We start from the raw sequence: 25838 nt of genomic DNA, 5'->3' as shown, positions 1-25838 counted from the left end.
GTGCAGTGTTACAAAAATCTTTCATTTATGGCAGCAAATTACTTTCAATTACGGCCCCAAATTTATATTTAATTTCTCTGTTGTTTTTTATTTCATGTGACTCATCTCCTAAGGGCTAAAGTAACTTTTAATCAGATCAGTTCTAACAGTTATTGTTTACAAAGAAACAGATAAGGAGAATACATTTAATTTATAGAGAATAAAACAACACACGTAATTCCAAAATTGAGTTTACTGCACAAATAACGTTGGAGGCCAAATCAAATTAAATAAATGACATGTACAATAAACATCCTTCGGTACAAAAATGGAGGAATGATCTTTTAAGTCAGAAATTCAAGAATCTATCTCATTCTAATTTAGAGTGGACATAAAGATATATAATTAATTGCAAAATTAAAATAAATGGCGTCATTTTTCATGCAAGACTCAATTAAGGCAGATGATTTAGAACTTACTATTAAAAAATTTTGTACTTCTTAGGTTACAGCTACTATGCGCGATAAGATTGTTGAATATCTAACAGTAAAAATTTCCCCCAAATTTAAATGTACCAAAGACACACACACACTTCAGAAGGACTTCACCTCTCGTACGAGGTGAAATATTTGTTGTGCAATAAAGAAAAATCTTTCACATCATAAATGTGTCTTAAAAACCGGGAACAAAACTATACAATGGCAGTTTATTTAATGTTCATGCCGCAAAGTATTCATGCAGATTCAATAACTTAGATCTGTAGGTTAAAATGTTAAACTTTATGGCTTTTAGCCTCTTTTCTAAAAAACATAAATATATTTCCAACTGTTTTAAATTGTTCTTCAAAAGCAATTCTATTGGCCACTTTAATAGATGTTAGTATTGTGTGCAAGAACGTTGCCATAGAAACACTCGGCTTTCAAACTCGAGTCATCACAAGAAGATATTTTACAGAAGTCGACAATTTATGGTTCCAAGTAATCACATTTCCACATTCTTAGAACACGATTTCATTATTCTGCAGAGATCACTTTGCACGATATTCCTGCATAATACTACGCACTTGTGTCGAATGGAATAAATACGGTTGTCATGGGAACGGATTTCCAGTGAGAGTTCATACACACAGAATTACAGTACAGCTGAAGCCCGTTTTTCTCCACAGCCAGTAGAATACACAATAGCATGATCTTTGGCCGAGATGTAGCGTCTCGAACAGTGGCTGGATGAAGCATATTGCGTTACGTGGAATCCTGTAACTTCCTTCACAGTGGGCATTTCCGGTTATATGCTCCTGATTTTAGTTATTTCTGGACTGGTGAATTCTTCCGCTTCGTTGAAATTATCTGAAAGAGAATGATAAGCCACTTTAATTAAGTATTCATACACAGTTTCTCGTTAAATAATGAAACATATTTATTAGGATCATGAAAAGTAATTAGGGAAATAGTATCAAATAGAGTCCGCGAACCAATACTATGAGGTCGGGCGGTTAGCTTGAGAAGAAGAAAAATACAGATTTCTGCTCTTGAGCATTACTAAAGTCTAACTCTTCATTGTTTCAGTTAAAGGACTGGCTTATATAAAAGTGAACTGTAAGTAATGTCATTAATTTCAGATGGTTATTGTTTCAGATATTTCATAAAAAATGTTTCATACAATTTCGCTCGTTTTTGCTTTCTTTTCGAGATACAAATTGTTTTGTATCAAATATTTCATAACGTGTTTTGGCAAAGCCATTGTTTTAATTGCCAATATCCTCAATATACTTAAGAGAGTAATGTATCATGTTCATAATTGATTGAAAAAGTTGTAGTTTTGATGCGTTACCAAACTATGCACAATTTCAGTAAAATTTTCTAATTAATCATGAACTTAATTACGAAACACATACTTTATTTCTTTTAATGTATTCTATTACCTCCTCCAGGTATCGATTAAATTCCAGCAGAATTAGTACAAGAGGGTGGAAGCGAATTATCTAACGAAATTTATAAGCTTGTACTTGCTATTTGGGAAAAGGAAATTGTACCAGAACTATGGAAGGAGTCCATAATCGTACCTATCTTTAAGAAGGGGGACAAGACTAACTGTAGTAATATTCGAGGGATATCACTTTTGTTGACGTCGTACAAAATTTTCTCCAATATTCTTTTGAGAAGATTAACTCCATATGTAGATGAAATCATTGGGGATCATCAGTGTGGTTTTAGGCGTAATAGATCAACTATAGATCAGACATTTTGTATTCGACAGATATTGGAGAAAAAATGGGAGTATAAGGGTACAGCAGTGGCGGCTGATTGACTGAGGCAAGCGAGGCCGGGCCTCAGTCACTTGGCTTAACTGAAATCAAATTTTGTGCTTTTATATAATATATTAGTTATTTGAATGAAGCATATATCGCTGTAGAAGCATTTGAAAACTCTGATGTATATAGAACTGTTTTGCAGTAAAATTTGTTCCTGAGGCCGGGATCGCTCGTGCCGGGTCTGGCTTGTGATGTATGTAGACCTGTTTTGCAGTAAAATTTGTTCCTGAGGCCAGAATCGTTCGTGCCGGGTCTGTCAATGCATTTCATGTCCTTTCGCGGGCTTTGAATTTACGCTTAAAACGTTGTAGCTGAGGCACAATTCGTCTGGCCTGGTAAGGTTCACTCGTTCCATCCATGGGCCGGCCTCATGGGTAGAGTTGGGTGGGAATAGCAGTGGTGACTTGTTTTCCTAACTAGGCCATAAATAACAAAATTCCAGCTCTTTGGCAGGCAGAGACCCACTCGATTCTCTCTCCCCTTATGTCTCAGTTTATGACAGAAGCGAGGGTGTTCTACTATTGTATTTCGTGAATCTGGGCCAATGTTGTTATGTATTTTGGGAAAATATAAACAGAAACAAATGAGAGAAATAATGCTGGAGAAGTTAATTCATTGTTAGAGTGTCCTTTTTCGAGAAGAAATAATACTGAAAGAAAGGAAGGTTTAAATAAAGAGAGAGACTACCAAGATACCTACGACATCGCTGATAATTTTTCTGACACATAATCTTAAAACGTGAGTTTCTATTGCATCCTGGTATGGGCAACATAAATGGTTTTGTGGTAATGTGAGGCAAAATAAACTTCTCTTGGCCTTGTTTGTTGCTGTCAAAGGAAAAAAATAAAAATAAAATAAAGAAAGTGGAATTTCAACAAATAATATGGGTTGCTTCATCACACTGAAACAATCACTGAAACTCACAGCATAACAGCTTATTTGGTGAGTGAAATTATGATTTTTCATTGATAGTAATAAGAATAGACTACTACTACTACTACTACTACTACTAATAATAATAATAATAATAATAATAATAATAATAATACAGTAATAATGATATTAATAATATAATAACAATAATAATTAATATAATAAACAAACATTTCCTATCGGAAGCACTTAAACTATGTAGTTGCATCTGGCATCACCGAGGATTTCGATCACCGGCCGCTACTGGGGTACAGTATATCAGTTATTCATAGATTTAAAAAAGGCGTATGAGTCGGTTAAGAGAGAAGTTTTATATAATATTCTTATTGAATTTGGTATTCCCAAGAAACTAGTTCGATTAATTAAAATGTGTCTCAGTGAAACTTACAGCAGAGTCCGTATAGGCCAGTTTCTATCTGATGCGTTTCCAATTCACTGCGGGCTAAAGCAGGAAGCAGAGAGATGCACTATCACCTTTACTTTTTAACTTCGCTCTAGACTATGCCATTAGGAAAGTTCAGGATAACAAACAGGGTTTTGAATTGAACGGGTTACATCAGCTTCTTGTCTATGCGGATGACATGAATATGTTAGGAGAAAATCCACAAACGATTAGGGAAAACGCGGAAATTCTACTTGAAGCAAGTAAAGCGATAGGGTTAGAAGTAAATCCCGAAAAGACTAAGTATATGATTATGTCTCGTGACCAGAATTGTACGAAATCGAAATATAAAAATTGGAGATTTATCCTTCGAAGAGGTGGAAAAATTCAAATATCTTGGAGTAACAGTAACAAATATAAATGACACTCGGGAGGAAATTAAACGGAGAATAAATATGGGAAATGCCTGTTATTATTCGGTTGAGAAGCTTTTGTCATCTAGTCTGCTGTCAAAAAATCTGAAAGTTAGAAATTATAAAACAGTTATATTACCGTTGTTCTGTATGGTTGTGAAACTTGGACTCTCACTTTGAGAGAGGAACAGAGATTAAGGGTGTTTGAGAATAAGGTTTTTAGGAAAATATTTGGGGCTAAGAGGGATGAAGTTACAGGAGAATGGAGAAGTTACACAACGCAGAGCTGCACGCATTGTATTCTTCACCTGACATAATTAGGAACATTAAATCCACACGTTTGAGATGGGCAGGACATGTAGCACGTATGGGAGAATCCAGAAATGCATATAGAGTGCTAGTTGTGAGGCCGGAGGAAAAAAGACCTTTGGGGAGGCCGAGACGTAGATGGGAAGACAATATTAAAATGGATTTGAGGGAGGTGGGATATGATGGTAGAGACTGGATTAATCTTGCACACGATAGGGACCAATGGCGGGCTTATGTGAAGGCGGCAATGAACCTCCGGGTTCCTTAAAAGCCAGTAAGTAAGTAAATTTATTCAATTAGCCTCCTTCACTCTGCAGTTATATATATGAATGATGAATTTGCAAAACGACCGAAGTCCCTAGAAGTAGTTTTGAGAAAACTAAAGAAAACTGTTTTTGGCCTCGCTGAACCATATATTGGTACAAGATAATTTTTTATACTTAAGATATATGTAAGAGAAGAGTTTTCTTATTAAAATGCATGCTTTTGTACTTTTCTTCAGGTCTTAAAAATTTGAATTATCTTCAGGACTTCAGTTGTTTTGAAAATTAACTTCAATCCTGTTTATTTAAACCAAAAACATGAAATGACCTTATTGCAATTAGAACAACATTATTTAGAACAATTTGTTAATCACAAGAGCACAGACATCTCTTAGGAGTGTTTTAAACGAGATCACGACTTAGTTTCTTCTTTCATTTCTTCGTTTTCTCCAATGCTATATGGTTTCGTAAAATGTATGCACGTTTCTTCGTCACGAGTGTACTTAAGCAATTTACGAATGTCTTGAATTTTGGTTTTATTGATTGGGGATGAACTACTGTGTTGGAAAGAGTGGGGGAGAAAGATTGATACTGAAATGATCAAGAAGAGGAAGAGAAGAAACTGCCTATTGAAGGATGCACTGGAAGGAATGGTAAACGTGAGATAAGTTCGGAGCAGAAGAATATGTCAGATGATAAACGACATTAAGATATATGGATCATGCCGAGACTAACAGGAAGGTAGAAAATAGATACTATTGAAGAATTCTTGGTTTTCAGTGAAAGACCTGCCCTTAGGCAGTACACTATGGACGAATGAAACCACAGGGATAAGCTTTCCCATTAGGAAAGTCTGAAAAATGTTAATACATTGGTATCAGGATAAAGATGTGTTGAATTGCCCCCTCAATGAATGGGTTTTGCCAATAATATACCAGTTTTTTCTCCAGAAAAGCAAAACCCCATATAGGTTGACACGATTAAGGGTAATTTCTTTTCTATGGGAATAATACCGGTAATTGATAATAATGATTTATTTTATTTTACTCGGCAGAGTTAAAGCCTTGAGGCCTTCTCTTCCACTCAACCAGGTCTATAATTAATGAAAAATATCCGTAGCAGAAGTTTCTATGGAATTGGCATTTCTTTTGTAAATGTGTGTCCACCATTTATTGAAATCATACACATAATGACTTTCCACATTGGTAACTGTAAAATTTCTCTTTCCACTAGAACTAACTGTGAGTTCACCCATGGCTCTACAGAGTGAACTGTAAGTAATGTTATTAATTTCAGAGGGTTATTCTTTGAGATATTTCAAACAAAAAGTTAATACAATTTTGCTCGTTTTCGCTTCCTTTCCGAAATAAAATTTGTTTTATATGAAACATTTCATAGCGTGTTTTGCGGAAGTCATTCATTGAATTCCCAATATCCTCAGCCAGTTTAAGAGAGCAATGTATTATGATAATAAAAGATTGAAAGAATTTTAGTTTCGTCCGTTATATGTGTACAAATTTGATTTGATCCTAACAAATGTAACTTTTCGTTCTGAAAAGAAATGTTTCAATGTTACATTTGGTGGGATCAAATTTATGATCAGGCCTATTTGAAGGATAAAAATAAAGTTATTTCAATTAATTATTATCATAATATACTGTTCTCTTAAGGGGAGGATATAGATATCGGTAAGTCCCTATCTCTGCCACGTTAAATTGGTGCGCTTTATGTACTTTTTCCTCTGAATGTATTTAGGGTAGAATCATGCATTTTTGCACACTAGTAGACAATAATGTTTTTAATTATCATCGGATTTTTCAGATTATAATGTTAGAAATATTGGGATTTTTCACCAAACATACCTATATTCTTCCCTTAAATTGACTGCATCGGCCTGGGTGGCGAAGTCGGTAGAGTGCGGGTTTGATCCCGGCCCAGGTCGATCCTTAAATGCGACAAGCTTATGTCAATAGATTTAATGGAATGTAAAAGAACTCCTGCGGGACAAAATTCCGACATACCGGCGACAGCGATATAACCTCGGCAGTTGCTAGCGTCGTTAAATAACACATAGTTTACTATTATTAAATTGACTGGTCGCCCTGGCTAGCGCAGTCGGTAGAGTGCTGTCCTTTTGTGCCCGAGGTTCTGGGTTCGATCCCGACACCAGGTCGACGGCATTGAGGTGTGCTGAAATGCGACAGCCTCATGTCACTAGATTTACTGACATGTAAAAGAACTCCTGTGGGACAAAATACCGGTACACCGGCTACGCTGATAGAACCTCGGTAGTTACGAGCGTCGTTAAATAAATAATAAAAAAGTAGAATGGTCATATTGGGAATTAAATCAATGGCTTTCCCAAAACACGCTATGAAATTATTAATATAAAAAAATTTTATCTCGAAAAGGAAATAAAAACGAACAAAATTGTCCTAATATTTTTGTTTAAAATATCTCAAGGAATAACATCCTGAAATTAATGAAATTACTTACGGTACAGTCCGTATAAGATTAATAGTTCTTAATCCTCAACGAAGTAAGCGTGTGTTTGTTTAGGAAGTCTATATATGAAGATTTTTGTCACGAGTAAATTGTAACGATAAACATTTGCAGAAAATTTTCACAAAACTCTATCAGCTAAGGAAATTCAGCTGTTCGTAACGACCGCAATGAGTAGAAATATTTTCTCATCTTATATTTTGTTCACATAAAAACAAAAATAGTACCAATCTTCAAAACGTCGTGATTTCCTTGATCATTACTAAAGACCAGCCTTTGGTCACAGAGTGAAGAAAACAGGTTAGCTGTGCTCTGGGGTATAGATGATAGCTTACGCATACGGCACGTTCGATATAGTCAGCGCAAAACAAATTGTAAAAGAATGCCGTTAGTAACGTGGTTAGGTGCCGATTATTAGTTCGACTGCAGCTGTTTTTTTTTTTGCCGACCTATATAGAAAATTGGAACATACAACAGGATCATAAACATACCACCCACCCCACTTCACCACACTCGATTACAGGGTTGCATTGGTGGACGACGGCGATGCTAATATAGTCAACTCCGGTTATAGTAAACCTCTATCAACAAGCATATTTCGTTCACTCTATCCGAGGTTCACTAAAACCGAAGTGTCTGTATACGACTGACGTTGCTATACATGCAGTATTAATGCCCGTTTGGGACAGACCACGTTCAATATCAGTACTAATGTTCTCTTCATCTTCCAACTTGAACACTTTACGCTTACACATCCTGATGTTCACAGTTCGAAACTTGAATCTAATCTGGATATGTATGTAGTAGGCACTGACCGATTTCGCGCCTCTTCTGATTAGAGGTATGCTACTATGTACTAGGCCTTGGAATTTCCCCGGGTTCACTTTTACATAGATGCGGGAAGAAGAGTTGAGGACCATTGTACTGTAATCCTTCTTGTATTTACCTTTTGATAATCACTCTACTCCCTTTTTACAAAAGAAAACACTTTATCTTCCTATTTTTCTAACAACCTCTCTTAAAGGGGTCAGAACTAATCCTTTCTTTATCCCTCACTGCGTACACTATTATCTTTAACATGTTTCAAACTGTCCAGTAACTGAACGAATCCTTTGTCTTTCAATGTACTTAAGGAGTAGAAGGTTTGACATTTTGTTCTGGGAAGTTTATAGGAGAAAATTACCATTTTGGCCATTTTAAAATTACATTTTCTTGGGGACGTTCTAGTTTTAGGTTCACTATAACCGAAGTGAGGGTTCACTATAAACGGAAATATTAATGTACTTTATAATATATGTGGGTCGGGACCAACGACTTAGTTTCATTATAGCCGAATGTTCACTATAACCGGATTCACTATACCCAGAGCTGACTGTACATATATCGATGTAACACATTTTATGTATGCACTGGTAACTTCTTGTGAAATTGAAAGATGTTAATGTTATGTTTTATTTAACGACGCTCGCAACTGCAGAGGTTATATCAGCGTCGCCGGATGTGCCGGAATTTTGTCCCGCAGGATTTCTTTTACATGCCAGTAAATCTACTGACATGAGCCTGTCGCATTTAAGCACACTTAAATGCCATCGATCTGGCCCGGGATCGAACCCGCAACCTTGGGCATAGAAGGCCAGCGCTATACCAACTCGCCAACCAGGTCGACAAAATTGAAAGAAGTGTCCCGAAATGAAATCATTGCTTATCCGAAAGAATAGAAAGAAATTTTAAAATGTACTATTGTAGACCTACATAGTTATACATTTTAAGCATAATGTATTTAGAGAGGGTTGCTGAATATCACAGCCGTAGCGATTATTCATTTTTGTATTTGAATAGGGGTTACCTATAGTATTTCATTGTTGTGAAGGTACTGCAATATTTCGTTTATTGCAATTCTAATGTACTATATAGGCCTATGTTTTTAATTTATAACCAATTATGTGGCTTTAGTTATAATATAAACAAATATCATTTTCTATAATAGTAACAAATAAAAATGATACTCGGGAGGAAATTAAGCACAGAATAAATATGGGAAATGCCTGTTTTTATTCGGTTGAGAAGCTTTTATTAACCAGTCTCCTGTCAAAAAATCTGAAAGTTAGAATTTATAAAACAGTTATATTACCAGTTGTTCTGTATGGTTGTGAAACTTGGACTCTCACTTTGAGAGAGGAACATAGGTTAAGGTTGTTTGAGAATAAGGTGCTTAGGAAAATATTTGGGGCTAAGCGGGATGAAGTTACAGGAGAATGGAGAAAGTTATACAACACAGAACTGCACGCATTGTATTCTTCACCTGACATAATTAGGAACGCTAAATCCACACGTTTGAGATGGGCAGGGCATGTAGCACGTATGGGCGAATCCACAAATGCATACAGAGTGTTAGTTGGGAGGCCGGAGGGAAAAAGACCTTTGGGGAGGCCGAGACGTAGATGGGAAGATAATATTGAAATGGATTTGAGGGAGGTGGGATATGATGATAGAGACTGGATTGATCTTCCTCAGGATAGGGACCGATGGCGGGCTTATGTGAGGGCGGCATTGAACCTCCGGGTTCCTTAAAAGCCATTAAGTAGTAAGTAAGTAGTCTAAGTAAGTAAGTGTTTTTTTATTATTACACTAGTTCTTTCGTTAGCTGACTGTACAAGTTTAAACACGCCCAGTATCAGTAGTTTGTTCCTTGTATCGTTCGTTGCACAAAACAGTGGAAAGCGTATGTATGTGTTCATTAAACTTGAAGTTCAATGTGACCAACACTGGGATCTATTCATTACCAATTATGAAAAAATAATCACATTAACAAATCTTTTAAACACTTCAACTTTGCTTCCTCCCTTATTTAGATCATTGCCCGAGTCATGTAAAGATGTTGCGAAAATTGCAAACCGATATGTTGTGTACAAAGTATAATTAAAAAAAAAAGCGTTAGGAATGTTGTACAGTGGGAGACCAGTCTAGGACAGGACAACCACAACTTACGTTAGCGAACAAGACCGAACAACCGTGAGATAAGCTGAAAAGTAGCGAAGTACGTCGTTGAAAAAACTTCAAAGAGGTGTAACGAGACTGCACCACCTGTCCTAGACCATTAGCCGCCGGAAACTGGGCCAAGGGATGAAATCAGTTGAAGAAGAGAGGGATCCTATTCTGACCAGCCGTAATCGATGCGCGTTTGAGTGGTGTAAGGATATTACTGAATGGGATATTGGAGATGTGGGAGGTTCTTTCTTCAGACAAATCTAAGATTCATTTCTTCTTTAGCCAGCAAGTGAAGGGAGGTATAAACTATATGAATCGGAATATTTCGTAACTTGTGTACGATACAAAACGTTGGTCGCTCTTTGATGGTGCGGGGGTACCTGCATTCTAAAAATCAGATAGAAAGTTGCATAATCGAAGACTCTGAAAAATGTAACGCATTATGGAAAATAACATGCTCCAATCTACGAAAAAATCTTTTGTTTAAGTGTGCCAACATATGTGACCGCAATTATGGATGCAGTGAGATATTATTCATTGAACATAAATGGCCATGTGCATAAAAAATGTAGTAATTACGGATTACGAAAGTATGGTTAAAAAGTCTTCTTCTTCTTCTTCTTCTTCTTCTTCTTCTTCTTCTTCTTCTTCTTCACTTCATGATATGGGCAATTGCCCGTTCCGGCTTCAAAGGTCGCTCCATCTTTTCATCGGTCGTCCCTGATCTCTTCGTCCTTTTGGTTTATAATTTATTGCTTTCTTAGGAAGTCTGTAGTCGTCCATTCTCTCTACATGTAATTTCCAATCTTGTCTGTAATGGTCTTATTTTATCAATACGTGAGTATAATCCTAGTTCCTGCCTAATATCTTCATTTCTAATTCTATCTAATCTCGTACATCCTTTTACTTTCCGCAAGAATCTCATCTCTCTCTAACTTCATGTTTTGTTGTAACCGAACTTTCACTTCCATATAAAAGAGTAGGGACTGCCATTACATTGTAGAATTTCATTTTGGTTTCCCTTCTGCTTTTATTCTTCAAAATTTTATTAATTGTGCCACAAAGGCCTACTGTCTGGAATGATTGTAATTTTATTTTTATATAATTATCCTTTTTGTGACTTACATCACATCCCAGGCACTTAAAATTTGTTACTTGTCCTACTGCTTTATTATCTACTTCAATCTTAGATCTTACAGTATTTTTGCCTTGAAATGCCATTACTTTTGTTTTTGTATTTGATATGTTAAAGTTATGCTTCTGGTATATTTTGGTTAAAAAGTAACCTGGTTAAAATGTAATTTCTGTGCACTATTCATTATTGTCGGTTACTTACACATGATTAGCTGTCACCTCCTTTAACCAGGGTAAAGCAGTGGTTGGAAAAGATTACGTCATGTAAAATTCAGCCCGCAATACAGAGTAAAGGGCCAGTAGGAGGGAGAGAATACCAAACTGCTTAACATCCAATGAACAAGGGAAGAGAAATCATGTCTTATCCCTCCGTCCTATTTGTGTATTAAGGGGTTGATTCGCGAATAACGAAATAATGACCACTGGGTAAAGTCTGTGATGGTGCACTGTTTCTAAAAAATAACTGGGTAACTCGTCTGAAGCTAAACATATTGTTGTTTTACAAAAGAAAGTTATAATAATAATAATAATAATAATAATAATAATAATAATAATAATAATAATAATAATAATAATAATAATAATAACAGTTGGTGTGCATACATGGAAATCATGTAAAAATATTTTCTAAAATTTAGAAATCTTGACCTTACATTCTTTCCCTAATGATGTTCCACATTAAAACCGAGATATATTTAGTATCTACTCTCTGTTAGTCTAAGTCAGTGATGTCAAAGCAAGCGCATTTTTCTGACCTTGACGTCGTGCGCGGGCAGCAAGCGCTAAGTATGGAAAGAGGAGGGGTTGTGTATATGAATAAGCAACCTGTCGGATTAAGAAAACAGTGGTGCACAAACTTCAAACGGAACGTGAAATTTTATGTCGTTATTTTTATATGGCTTCTTTCTGTTTAATATTATCTATATTGTCTGTAAAACAAAAGTACTAACACTGATTTCTTAATATTACATTTGTGTATCAAATCTTAATAACATAATAGAAAGTTAGGAAGGAATATTCACTTAAATTTCATAGTACTATAATATTATACAGTATTAAGTGGATGAAACACATCATTCATAAAGAAAGTGATATTCCAAAGAAAGAGATTGAATATGATATGATAAGTTGGAATTTATATTGATGGTATCTTTAGCCTTACAAAAGTAATCAATAAACTAATCAAAACAATATTATAATACAAAGCAAAGTTACCTAGGTACTGTATATGTTTTAAGTGTAACTAATATTACTTAACAAAAACTCTTATCGCGTCATGCTTTTAAGGTGATATTTGTGAGCAACTTCCTACCATCAGAACATTAAATTATTTTCTCGAAATCTGCTCAAGCTATAGAGATGACATTTTTACAACACATGGATACGTATCTTTTGCTTATGATTTAACAGTAGTTGCTTTGTTAATTCATTTCCTTACAAACAATTCCCATGCGAATATTTTCAAAATTTTCAATACACTATCTTCAGTAATACGTATATACGGTATATTAGATTTACGAAAACATTCTTTAAGGCTACTAAACAAACAGGCATATACCTGAAAATTTCACTGTTATATAAGAAAAGTTGAAAAAATATTTCTTCTGAATAAAAAAATCAAACTTGTGAAAAATAAGCATTAAAATTAAAACTTACATTCTTATAATGCACTTATACTTCTCAGGCAAATCTAAAAATTAACATGGATACAATTGTAATAAGTTCTCTTCCCTTTATCTATTGAATCAGTGCTGGCCATCCCGGAATATAGCTCGACCAAGCGGCATATACCACCTCTTTCGTCTGTCCCTTTCCTTTCCGCTCTAAAGCGCTCAGGCTCTCCTAAGCTTTAAGCGCGCGCTTTCTCCTGTGGACATCAATTGACATGCCTGGTCTAAGCTATTAATAAATATAAAATGGAGATTACTATTCATGTGTCACAGTCTTCAATGCACTGTCTAATTATCTTAAAGCTTTGAAGGACCACCAGAAAAGCTTTAGAACAGAATTAACCAAATTCATACCTTCTACACATTTGATGATTTGTTTATGGTTGTGAATTGAATTGTTCTACTTGATATGAAATTTACAATTTTGTGTAGCTCCTAAAAATGTGCTTGTAAATTGAACTAATCTGTTTACTATGTATTGTATATTTTTGTATACCTCAACTGATGAATTGTTTATGCTTATAAATTGAATTAATCTACTTGATATGAATTGTACAATTTTGTATAGCTTAACGAAAGTATGTTTGTGCAAGATCGTGCGTATTTGCTTGGTTTCCGCACAAAACAAATCCACGGAAAGTCTAAAATTCCACATTCAGTATTCCCAACCTAACACACATAACAATTTCCCTCTTCTTACCGCTTAAGTGACATATTGATTTTACTGTTTTAGGCTTTTAACATATTATTTTTAGAGACGTTCAATATAGTAATAATTATAAATTGGAAACTTACCACTGCAATTTCAACTAAATTGCACTGTTAATTATTGTTTTTAAATATTTGCAACAATTAAGTAAACTCTACGACAACACTAAAGTTACTGCATTCGTGATGCAAGTAACATTAAGGAAGCCGTGAAAAAATGAACAAGACTCCAGACTCATCATAGACTGGGGGGAAAAAAAGACATACGTATATCACGGCCTGCTGGAGTATACTCGTAGTAAACACAGAACACATTTTAAAGCAACAATTTTGAAGATAGATATTTATGTTTTGCAAATTTGCCGTCATTGAACAGAAACCAAGATGGAGATTTCATTGCAACTAATTAGAAATTCCTCTTTCAGGTATGTAATAAACGATCTTCGCACAAAATAATGTACGATACACGAGCGGTATGTTTTCTTTCAATTCTCGGAAATTAAAAAAGCTCAACTACGTTTAGCTTTTTCAAACATTTCTTCGAACATGAAAACTTCAACATACCGCTCTTGTAACGCATATTACTATTTTGTATTGTATATGAGGAGCTCGGAATCAAATGCGTTAAATCCACATTTTATCGAAAATGCGTTTTTTCCGAATTTACGTTCTTTTAGAGGCGCTTCATCATGCTACGCTTGACATTTGTTGCAATTGACATTTTTAGCCTGTTTAAAGTCAGCCTGAAATCGAGGGTCTGATTCAGAATGTATTCTGTCCATCACCCTGAATGGATCAAACCGAGTTAAGTCCATGAAGTTAAGATTTCTAACGAAAGCAGTACACCAGAATGAACGTAATTAATTCGCCTCCTGTCTTTAACTAATGTTCATTGTTGACTCTTCTCTAAAGTTTTTTTTATTGCTACCTTTAGGTCCATGCAGTAAGATTTAAAAGGACGAGTTTATTGCCTCGAATCCCTATTTAAATCCCCACGCGCAGACAGTGAGTTAGTGGTGTGCGATAAGTGGCATTTAAAAGCAGGTGGAAGTCGTTTGCAATAAACATGGGTCTTTTACTACAAACTGTGATATTATACTAATAATTTAGTTACATGTTGAACTGTATGGTAGGCTTCGAAAGACTCCAGTACAAAACACTGTTTGCACTCCCACGTTATTTCGCTTGTTTCTTGTGAGATTTAAAAACTTTGCAGATTATCGCTGGTTTCTTTCTTCTATGGGTGATAGGTATATGACGGGAAGGGGGGGGGGAATGAGCCCGACAGTTTGCTTGTAACATTGTCGTCGTAACACCAGCATCCCTTCTACTAACATTGCAGCTAGGTAAGGTTAAACCTCAATAAAATGTCTGCTTTCAGGTCTAGTCGATTTGTAAAGATCCTTTCCTGCCTGGGTTTGCTTCCCTTCACGGTCTTACATGCAATTACGTAGACATTGACAAGCTGAAAAGGACCGGTACCATAAATATTATATTGAAGGAAACATTTCTGCAGTCTTTTTTATTTATTTTGCCATAATGAGGAAGGGATATAAGACTTCATTCTGACGCTGACCTGACGGCGAACCCACAACATAACGTTATTGTACTCTATTATGCCCTTCAGTTTCACCACCGTTTCTTCCCTCTCATTGTTACCCTTTTTTCCTTTATGTTGACCATGTGAATCTTGTGCTTCGTAGACAGACCTTTTTGTCATGTCACTTTACTGCCAATAACTCTTACAAGACCTCGATTCTCACGCCCTTTCTTAAACTTTGTCGATTCCACTTGTGATGCAGGACAACTTCAATGCACTTCTATTTAAACAGTTACGAATTTTAGAAAACCATTCGCGTATATTTAGAGCAAAATAACTCCTCTTCTTCAAGAAAGGTCGTTTTACAACATACAACAAATCTCTAAATAGACAGCTTCAAAAAACTCAATATGACAGCTTGAATGAAAACTGTAAATAAAAGTCGCAGGGTCTCCGAGACGTCATGTCTAGACGGCTACGCTTTGGGAGCGCATCACGTTGCTGACCAGACTTCAGTATGCAAGGGGTTAGTTAATACAGCTTCTGGAAATAAGTGAAAGATTTAATATTTTTTAAGAATTTACACGAAAGGGCTAATAGAGTATTAGCTGCATTCATTACAACATTTTAAGCACTACGCATGTTATAAAATCATGGAAGAAGGTGTGCCAGTTGGGGAGCACTCTACAAGAACTCGAAAACGTCGGAAGAGTGGAACATCGAAACGAAAGAGGGAACAAGAAAACAGGTGAGTCTATTATACTTTTCTACATACAGTTTTACATATGAGTTTATGAGTTAGAATTGACTCCTTAATTCACCCGTTATGATAATGTGATAATTAATCACGCAATAATTGATGCAATATTGTTTAAGTTTGTTGCATAGTCCATCACCTAATATAATCATAATTTTTAAATTTTTTAGATATACCGACAAGGATCCTGACATGCTTCAGTTCGAGCCTCCCTGTAACCATAAGGAAGGAAGATACAGATGCTGCAGCATCCCAGCGTTCTACCTAATTCAGCAAAGAAAAAGAGTCCTTAATCATCATGATAAATTGCAGCAAGATAGACTTCTGGGATCCATGATGTCTGTGTCCGTTCCGAAACGACATCGTCCAAGGAAGGATGGTGAAAAATTAAACTCGATGTTCATCAGGTATCAAGTTAGAGTTCATGATGAAACACTTGCAATATGCTGTAAGTTTTTTTAGAACTTTATCCAGTATTGGGCAAAGCAGAGCTAACAGTATTGCTAAGTCAGTAATGTCGTGTAAACCCATTACTGAGAGGAGAGGGGGTGACCGCAAAAGCAAGTTTTATGCAGAAAAAAACAGTCTGTAATCAATTTTCTTTCTAAACTCAAAGCCAGAGAAAGCCATTATTCAAGGGGGAAAAGTAAGAGACTTTACCTTGCTTCGGAACTGAACATAAATAGATTGCATAAAATGTACAATGCTGAAGTTCCACATTCTTTAAAGGTGAAAAAATGTTTTTATAACATTTTTTCTACAAATTTCAACTTGGGGTTTGGGGATCCTGCAACAGACGTTTGTAGCTTTTGCATCAGGACGAAATTCCAAATTGAATGTGCTGATACTCCAGAAAAGAAGTTGGAACTACAAGCTGAGTTAACTGCTCATAAATTGAGAGCGAAAACATTTCACAAAATTATGAAGAAAGATACTCAGAATAGTATGTCCTTATGTTTTGACCTCCAACAAGTGCAGCCATTACCAAAGCTAGCAAATGGGGAGGCATACTACGCACGACAGCTTTCTTACTATGCTTTGTGAATTACTGATATTGATAACACATTTCCAAACTTTTACTGCTGGACAGAAAACCAGGCAAAAAGAGGGATGATTGCAGTTAGCTCTGCTCTGACTCATTTCCTAACAAATTATCATTTCAAAGAAAAAAACATTTCCCTCCTGAGACTCTTCTCCGACGGTTGCGCTGGTCAAAATCGAAATGCACATGTTGTCCATGCTTTGTATTGGTGGTTGTTGAATAAATCTCCAGATTCATTGAAGGAAATATGTATGACTTTTCCTGTGCGAGGGCATTCCTTTTTGCCAGCAGACCGAATGTTTGGTATTTTGGAGAAAAGCCTCAGGAAACATGCAGAAATACTGACGCCAAAAGAATATCATGATATTTACGGTACAGTCGGTGTCGTTCACGTGTTGGGTGAGGATTGGCATATACACAATTTCAGAGATCTGTGCGATTACTTGAAAAAGCAAGTTGGCATAAGTGATATGAAGAGAGTTAGGCTCAGGAAAATAATGAAAGCAAACAAACATTACATCAATGTAAAATTGGAGCATACTTACACAATGGATGACCTAAGTAAATGTCCAGTAACACTACTTAAGAGAGGTCATGCCATTGAAAATATTGAGAGGTTTGACCCACCCTTAGTACCATTAAGGAATAAAATAAAAGCAGAAAAATTTTTGGATATAAAAAAGTTATTGCAACAAAGATTTAGTGAAAATTGGAAAAACAACGATCAGCTGCAGTTGTATGTCAAGGTTATTGACCATGAAGAAGGACTTTCTGATCAGTGTGAGGATGATGAAATAGTGGAGTGTGAGTGTATTGAAGAAGGGCCCGGATTATCAATGATATGACTGAACTGAACTCAACAATGACAGTTAAATTTAATAAATTATATTTTCATTCTATGTTGCTTGCTAAAACAGGTAAACATAATTTAATAATTTAATAAAATAATTGTCTTCAAAGTTAACTTTGTATTTGTATAAGAGTCTTTGGAAAGGAATGTGGTCACAATTAAAAAAAATCAGCTTAAATGAGTGTTTTGAATATATGTTTGTAACAAAACGATTTCAGTCCGTAGTTTCGGAACAAAATGCATTAAGTCCATGATTTTCAAAACTTCTTATATAAATATTACGCTTGGATAATTTTGTTTGATTTTGCGCAATAGTGCCACCTAATTTTGCGTAGTATTCTAATTATATAATTGCTTTCAAAAGTTTAAATTTTTCAGAAGTTTAGGAGCTTTTAGTTTTTCGACTCTCCTGAAAAGTTTTGATTTGTGGACATAACGCGTTTTGATTCCGAGCTCCTCATATGTTTGTATAGTTTGACTGATGAATTGTATATGTTTAAATTCAATAGAAATCTGTGTAGCTCAACTGATAAATTGTTTATGCTTGTAATTTGAAGTAATTTGCATGATATATTATCAATTCTTGTATATCTCAACTGACTAAATTATTTATGTTTTTAAATTGAATTAAGTTATATGCTATGCGTTAAATTTTATAGCTCAGCTGATGAATAATGTTTAGGTTCGTAAATTTAATAATCTGATAGCTATGTACTGTATATTTTTAGTATAGCCATCGATGTAGCTCAGTCGGCAGACTCGCTGGGCTGTTGATCTGGAGCTACTCTCGGGCTCGGGTTGGATCCCCGTTTGGCCAATTTTTTTGGTTTCTTCCGAGGTTTTCCCCAGCCGTGGGGTGGATGCCGGGTGGTCTATGGAGAGTCCTCGGACTCATGTCACTTCATTTCGCCAGACAATTATTGTAATCTTGCAATATTTTGACTTGTTCCACATCTTGAAGCTTCAGTGCTAATGTAAGATCTATGTGTGTGTAGGTTATGTTACGACGCTTTATCAACACCTTGGGTTATATAGCGTCTGAATGAGATGAAGGTGATAATGGCGGTGAAATGAGTCCGGGGTCCAGCACCGAAAGTTACCCAGCATTTACTCATATTGTGTTGAGGGAAAACCCCGGAAAAAACCTCAATCAGGTAACTTGCCCGACCGGAAATCGAACCTGAGCCACCTGGTTTCACGGTCAGACGCGCTAGCCGTTACTTCACAGGTGTGGACTGTAAGATCTACGGAATATAATAAATGAAATGAAAGTGAAAGCGAAATGAATTGTTAAAGGAAATAAAAGAGAACTGACAGTTTCTTGAATGAAAGTTACGTAAGAACTTGATTCCATTCGATCCAGGGAAGGAATAATGTTACCTATATTCCTAAGTCGCACAAGTAAATAGTGAAGGACCTGATTTTTTTATTTTGGTAGGTTATTTTACAACGCTTTATCAGCATCTTAGGTTATTTAGCGTCTGAATGAGATGAAGGTGATAATGCCAGTGAAATGAGGCCGGGGTCCAGCACCGAAAGTTACCCAGCATTTGCTTATGTTGGATTGAAGGAAAATCCCGGAAAAAACCTCAACCAAGTAACTTGCCTCGTCCGGGAATCGAACCCGGGCCACCTGGTTTCTCGGCCAGACACGCTAACCGTTACTCCACAGGTATGGACCTGAAAGACCTGATAACTGAAAAGAAAACATGGATTTTTAATCTTGCTAATATCCGATATGACATGACATAATGTTAGCTTTTATGTGAAAATTAAAAATGCATATTGCTGTAATTTCACACAATTTTGTATTGTTAATTGCAGGAAATTAAAATAGCTTTATTTTACTCATTAGTGTTAATTTATAAATGTAACCATTCAATTATCAGTTATGAAGATAACAATAATAATCCGAAGTTTTGGTATAAAAATGCAGTATTTAAAAATTTATAAAACATGTGATGTTCAAAGTTAAACTGTTCTATGTATCCTAAAAAATCTTGTCTCCGATCTTCTCCATATTACTTCAGGCTCATTCAATCTATAAGATTTTATGAGTTAAGATCACAGAATAAATTTTTAAATGGAGTGCCTTAAATGTTTTTTTATTCAACCCAGCTAGTTTCCATACGATACAATAAAATATGCCAATATTTGTAGGAATTACCACAGTTATTCACAGTGACTTTGGTCCTGCAATCAAAACAGTCCTGAGTATGGGAGGGATGTAAAAGCGAAGGCCGTAAAGGAGTTGCCGTGATAATGAACTTCATACAAAATTTGTCGGATTTTTCAGGCCCACGTTGAATTCGGACTCTGAATAACCTCTAATGGTATAGCTAAAACTGTAATAGAATAAAATACTATTACTACAATATAACAATATCACGCATCATGCTATACCGTATTATATAACATCAAAGCATTTATCCACTTTCTCATAAGTGTTCTCCTGCAAAAGAGAATGTGGTTTCAACCTAAACCAGAGCTGGAAAGCAAGTCTATGCTTACAGATTTTTTTTTCTGCCAAGTAAATACCACGTTAAGGACTTGGTATTTGTTTTGAATTTTCATCCGTCTATTCTATGTTATACGTCACTGACATAATGCCAGAATGTTTTGTGTCAGCTTACAAAATTTTATATAGCTTCAAAACCTCCTTGAGCAAAGGCTGATGTTATAGAGGTAATCTGGATATTACAGAACTCTTAACTCAGTGGTAAAGACTTTTTTTTTATTTGTTGAGGTTGCATTTTCAGATCACCTTGGTACCATATGGAGTCTTTATAGTTATATAGAATGGTTTGGGCTAATTTGGGTATAAACAGCATTTTTAAGTTTAGAGATCCACAGCCTGTTACCATGATAAAATTTTCCAGTCGGTTTATATATGTTAGCACTGTGGTCTTCTTGAATGGTTCTATTGCATTTCCAAGTATGTTGGCCTCTCATTATCATAACAATAACCCTAAATTTAACTATACTCAATTTTGCAATTCATTTTTAATTTTCAGAGAAGTCTATATTGTATCTTAAAAGTATTTATTTCAGTCACTGACTTCACAGCATATCATATGCTGTGAAGTCAGTGACTGAAATAAATACTTTTAAGATATACTCAATTTGCCCCATAGAATGTTAAATTTGGGTATAACGCGTATTATTAAAGTAAAAATGATTTGAAGTCCTCATAAAATCAAATTATCTCAACCATAGGTTAGGGTATGTATTCTAGAACAGAAAATATACGTTAGGTAGGCATTTAAAAATTTAAATTAGGCCTAAGAAGATAAAAAATTGAGCGAATACTGAAGTTCTTGAGAAGGCTTATTTTGTAAACTTAAAATATCTTCCATTAAAATCAGTGATAGAAAACACTTCGGATATTTATTTGTCTTTCACCAACCCATAATTTATGTAGGTCTACGTGGCATGATCTGGAACGAAAGCTTAGTTACCAATTAGCGTATAATTATATCCAAATTACCCCATGTTTGTAAATTGTAATTTACTAACAAATTATTCATTATATATTGCTACATTTATTAAAAACACTGGACATACATACATGTACTAGGTAGGACGCGATATTTTGCTGTAGAAGCTATAAACATCTACAATTGACAAATGGATCAATAAAAATAAATTGCTTGACCTTCATTCCATCAAATATTACGAAACATACATAGCTATATTGCAATGTTAACATGTAACAGCAAAGTATTAGCACAAATGTAAAAGATAACCAGAATTTCTAAGGAATCGAGTTGAAATGTTTAGGACCTCATAAGATTCAAACACAGACATATACAGCATATCTAAGGAGGAATGTAAAATACTTCAGAATAATATAGTCTGGGTTAATCTACATCGATTTAACCTGATATACCTATGTGCGTAAACGGTTACATTGGGGCATAAATACCGTATATTAGATTATATCGATGTAGGTTAACCCGACCCAACTACATTATCCTGAATATTTTACATTCCTACTGAGACACTCTGTATACCGGTGATGAATAGGCAGCGGACATCACACAAAACGACAGAAGAAACAGATACAGTGGACTCTCCTAAGTTCGACAGAACAGAATTGAAAGTTCAGTCCAATAAGAGTAGTGGGTGTGGCAGGTGAAATGAATATAAATTCTTATTGGTTATCCATCAACGAATATAGTATTGTACTTGCATTTCCTGCCCGCCCCGAGACTTGTGTATGCGCTTCTAGTACCACAGTGGGTTTCGACAGTTCCGTCTCACAAACGGCACAATTCTCAAATAGAAAAAGAAGAGTTCATTAATTTAAAATCAGTGATCAATATGGATGTCCTAATCCAAACGTCTCAATAGGGCCTTCTCGGAGCACTTCCTCCTCTCTCTCTCTCTTTTTTAATGTAAGAGTGGAACAAGATGCGGGACCAGTTCGTGTATCTCCGGATGACATCATTGACCGCAACGTTTGAATAGACGTCTGCAACTGCTACGATGTTGTCTCCATCTCCGAGAAAGAATGTCCTTATTACCGCAAATATATGAAGAAATAAAAGCTTTCATAGAGAAAGTGAAATTGTGGGAGTCAATTTACCACTTCATTAATCTAATTGTTACCTAATTTGAATCAAGACCAGTAACAAATATAATGAAGTATTGAAGGAGTTGAGAAAAGAATTTGAGACCAGATTTAAGATTTGAATAGTTCTAATTTAAAATAATTGTGAATTTCTAAGATATTTTGGTTATTGTCAATTATTGAAAACATTACGAAAGATATTATTTAACTACTATTGTAATTATTATATTAATATTAACGTATCGTAAGAATACATACCTTAACAACCAACATGTTTAATTGTAATTTTATTAATACTATTTAATTGAATTTTAGTTTATTAAATATAGTGTAAACTTAAAAACAAGACATACCAAAAACTATTTCACTAGAAATGAAGTATTGCTGTTGTTCAGTCAACTGTCCAAAGAAAGGTCTGAATCTCACAAGTGATATCAACAAGACACCACTTATGAGGCAGCTAGGCCAGGAGATAATGGGGTAGGGTTGCCAGTTTCTTGTGCTTAAATAATTACGTAACATGTATGGTTGTTCATGCTTCAGATTTCTTTTTACCCATTAATATATAATTAGAAAATAAAGTTATTATTATTATTATTATTATTATTATTATTATTATTATTATTACTGCAAACTACTTAAGAAATTTTATTCCTTCCGAAAACAACCGTCTATTGTGACAGTACAGCTCAAAAGTCCAGCTTTGTGGAATTTCTCCCGCGACAGTTGCAACTTAGCTCGCTCATGCGTGTCACATGAATCAACGATCGGCTATCTTCGGGTATTGTGCTTATCTCTTCAACTGACTACGCTATCTACACTTGCTCTCTGTAACAATATTTATGCGTTGGCCTTGAGACGCCTGTCCTAATCAATAAAATATTCTGTTTTCCTTTAACAAAAGTATCACTACAAGACACAGAACCAATTCCCATTCAAATGGCAAACCCTTTCTTAGTGCCCGTATAGGGGCGTGTCTAATTCTCCTACGTAAGCAGTCGAACTATAGGATGTCGAACTTGATTTCTGTCGAACTTAAGAGCTTCCACTGCATATGACGATTTATCGATTTGCAAATCTCAAGCCAATAATTAAACAAGAAATTGAGGAAGAGGATCAAATACATGGAGGTTTACTAGAGGAGAATTTTAAGAGATATGAAAATTTGTAGTATATATCAAATTGCCCCCCCCCCAGTGCTAGAACGCGGGTTCATCACTCGGTGAACAGGAGTTCGACTATCCCTTATGATTCATACTCATGGTGAACTTGGTCGGATGATAAGAGTTTTCCCCAGAATTCTCCGTTTTCCTCGACATAAATTTAATTCCACCAACAAAATTATCCTTTTCAACGTACTCTCCTTTCAATTCGTATCGTTTCATGCCATCAAGAAATATGGCTTTACTGTACAGCATAAGAGCAATGGCGATGCCAGACGGAGATAACCAACCAGACTACATCGCTACTTCTTTGTGCAGCGTTCATGACCCAGCACCGTTGCCAGACTGGGATGCTCAAAAGTGCTGGCATCCGGGCTTCTAGATGAAGGAAACTGTGTTAAAACACGTAGTCATCCGAAGGATGGTCAAGGTGCCAGTAGCAGGTCGTTTAAGTCACATCAATCTGGTATTTGTGGACGATTTTTGATACCTGGTGTCCGGTATGAAACTTCCTGCGTCGTCTCTGCGATATCTCTAGGGATGAAGATCCAGATGTAGGGTTTCACATTCAAATTAATGTTACATCCTGGAGTTAAACACATAAAGGATTTGCATAGCTACATTTTTCTAGAATTTCAGTCCCAAAAGTGTAGGAATCCCAGTTCTTTCCGCTAAACATTCCCCAATACTATATTGTGCATAGACTTTTGATAATTTCTTTCAAAATCGTTGAGCGAAGAAGAATTTGTGCCTTCCAAAGTAACAATTTGAGGAAGGAAGATATAAAGTGATGAATAATAAACTTATTCATGTTTACGTTTTTAAATTATAACCAGTGCGAGGCGTTTCTACACAGAAACAAAAGCTTTAGGTTAATGCTAAGCGTACTATAGATGAGGGTGGGAGAGAAGGGGTTGAGTCGCATTATGGGTGAAAACTCTGTACACGACTATTGGTGTTGCTGAATACATCGAAGAGTGAGTTACTGTGTATATTTCAGCTTCTCTGTTGTTTCTTTCACATCATGAAAGATCAGGTAATGTTTTAGTTATTGTACTTCACACATTTATTTATTTCTGTAATTACAGAACGAGTGTTTCGACCCAAAGTGGGAGGGAGAAGAAGGCTTAATTGCACCCACTATTTCTAAAGAGCTGTTTGAAAATATTTCTTATACGCCTACCGCACAAAACTTTTGTGGCATAGCAAAGACCATCAACTTTCTACAGACTTCGAATGTCATATTCTACGCACTGTGCAAAACTTGGCTGAGGTAATTAACGCAAGTGCAAATGATCCTATCCGAACAATAATTGTAAAACACAAAATTGAAACAAGATGTTGCAAATAATCCTGAATACTCTCTAGGCTAATTTGTGAAATAAAAACTTTTTTAAAATTGTTTTCAGACTTCCGATATCCTTATTAATCTTGTTAATGAAATAGATTAGCGTTGTCTCTAGAAGTGATTCTATGTAGAAGTCTTTGAAACTATGATCGCTGACTACTTAACTTGAGTAGCTACTTACTTCACAAACCAAAACTACATAAAAAGAAACTGTTATAAATAGAATCACTTATAATCTTATTATTCCAAAGTTTTATTTCGGAACTAAATACCTGACTGTATTTTCCTACTTCAGAGTGAAGTGTTATTTGTGATATTATGGAAAGGACATTTAGTTTGCCAGAATTCTCGAGTTTCGAATTATTCTAAACTCTAAACATACAGAATCAGAATTACAGATTACTGCAATCCGATTTAAACATTTCAGTGATGATAATGCTATTGTTTACTATCAACTCTATACAGAAACAAAATATCGCCGTGAACAATGGCTTTAATTCCCAGATTTACCAAACAAATCCTCTTATAGTAAAATGGAAGTCGATATTTTGGTCAACCTCATCTATCTACTGAAAGGAATCTATGAGGTTCCGAACGATATAGGGAAAACACTGCATACTGGCCATTTCTCTTTTGACGTCACACTCTATAAAGTTAGAGAGGGGACGGGGTTGAGGTGCCCAATCGATTTCTGACGAGCTTATTAAAAAGTTATCCATCCACATATGCCAGTGACATCTGAAGCACGTTCAAAGGTTCGGCGTAGTTCATTACAGATCCACAGGCGAGTTACAATATCATCTGGCGTAAGGGACTCCTCGCCTGTGAATCTGGGCAGATTTAAAAAGATTTAGTGTGGATTATTGAACTCTGTATACTGAATTAGAAACATTGCAAAATGAAGTAGCTTAATTCTAGAGAAAACACAAGATCATTTATTGTGCCTTCATATTACTTTTAATTGTAATAACTA

At 35.5% G+C, this 25838-nt stretch overlaps 1 protein-coding gene across 1 annotated transcript in view; it reads right to left on the bottom strand.

The window, feature by feature from the left end:
* Positions 1 to 220: 220 nt before the first annotated feature.
* Positions 221 to 25838, bottom strand: part of LOC138691404 (opioid-binding protein/cell adhesion molecule homolog) — a 1391213-nt gene continuing 1365595 nt past the window's right edge. Inside the window, exon 8 of the mRNA XM_069813317.1 lies at positions 221 to 1325. The gene's annotated coding sequence lies outside the window, so the exon portion shown is untranslated. The remainder of the gene's footprint in view (positions 1326 to 25838) is intronic.

Source organism: Periplaneta americana, chromosome 16 (assembly GCF_040183065.1).
Source record: "Periplaneta americana isolate PAMFEO1 chromosome 16, P.americana_PAMFEO1_priV1, whole genome shotgun sequence".
Taxonomy (NCBI): Eukaryota; Metazoa; Arthropoda; class Insecta; order Blattodea; family Blattidae; genus Periplaneta; species Periplaneta americana.
Note: the sequence above shows the minus strand (reverse complement) of the source record. Positions and strands in the feature narration are given on the sequence as shown.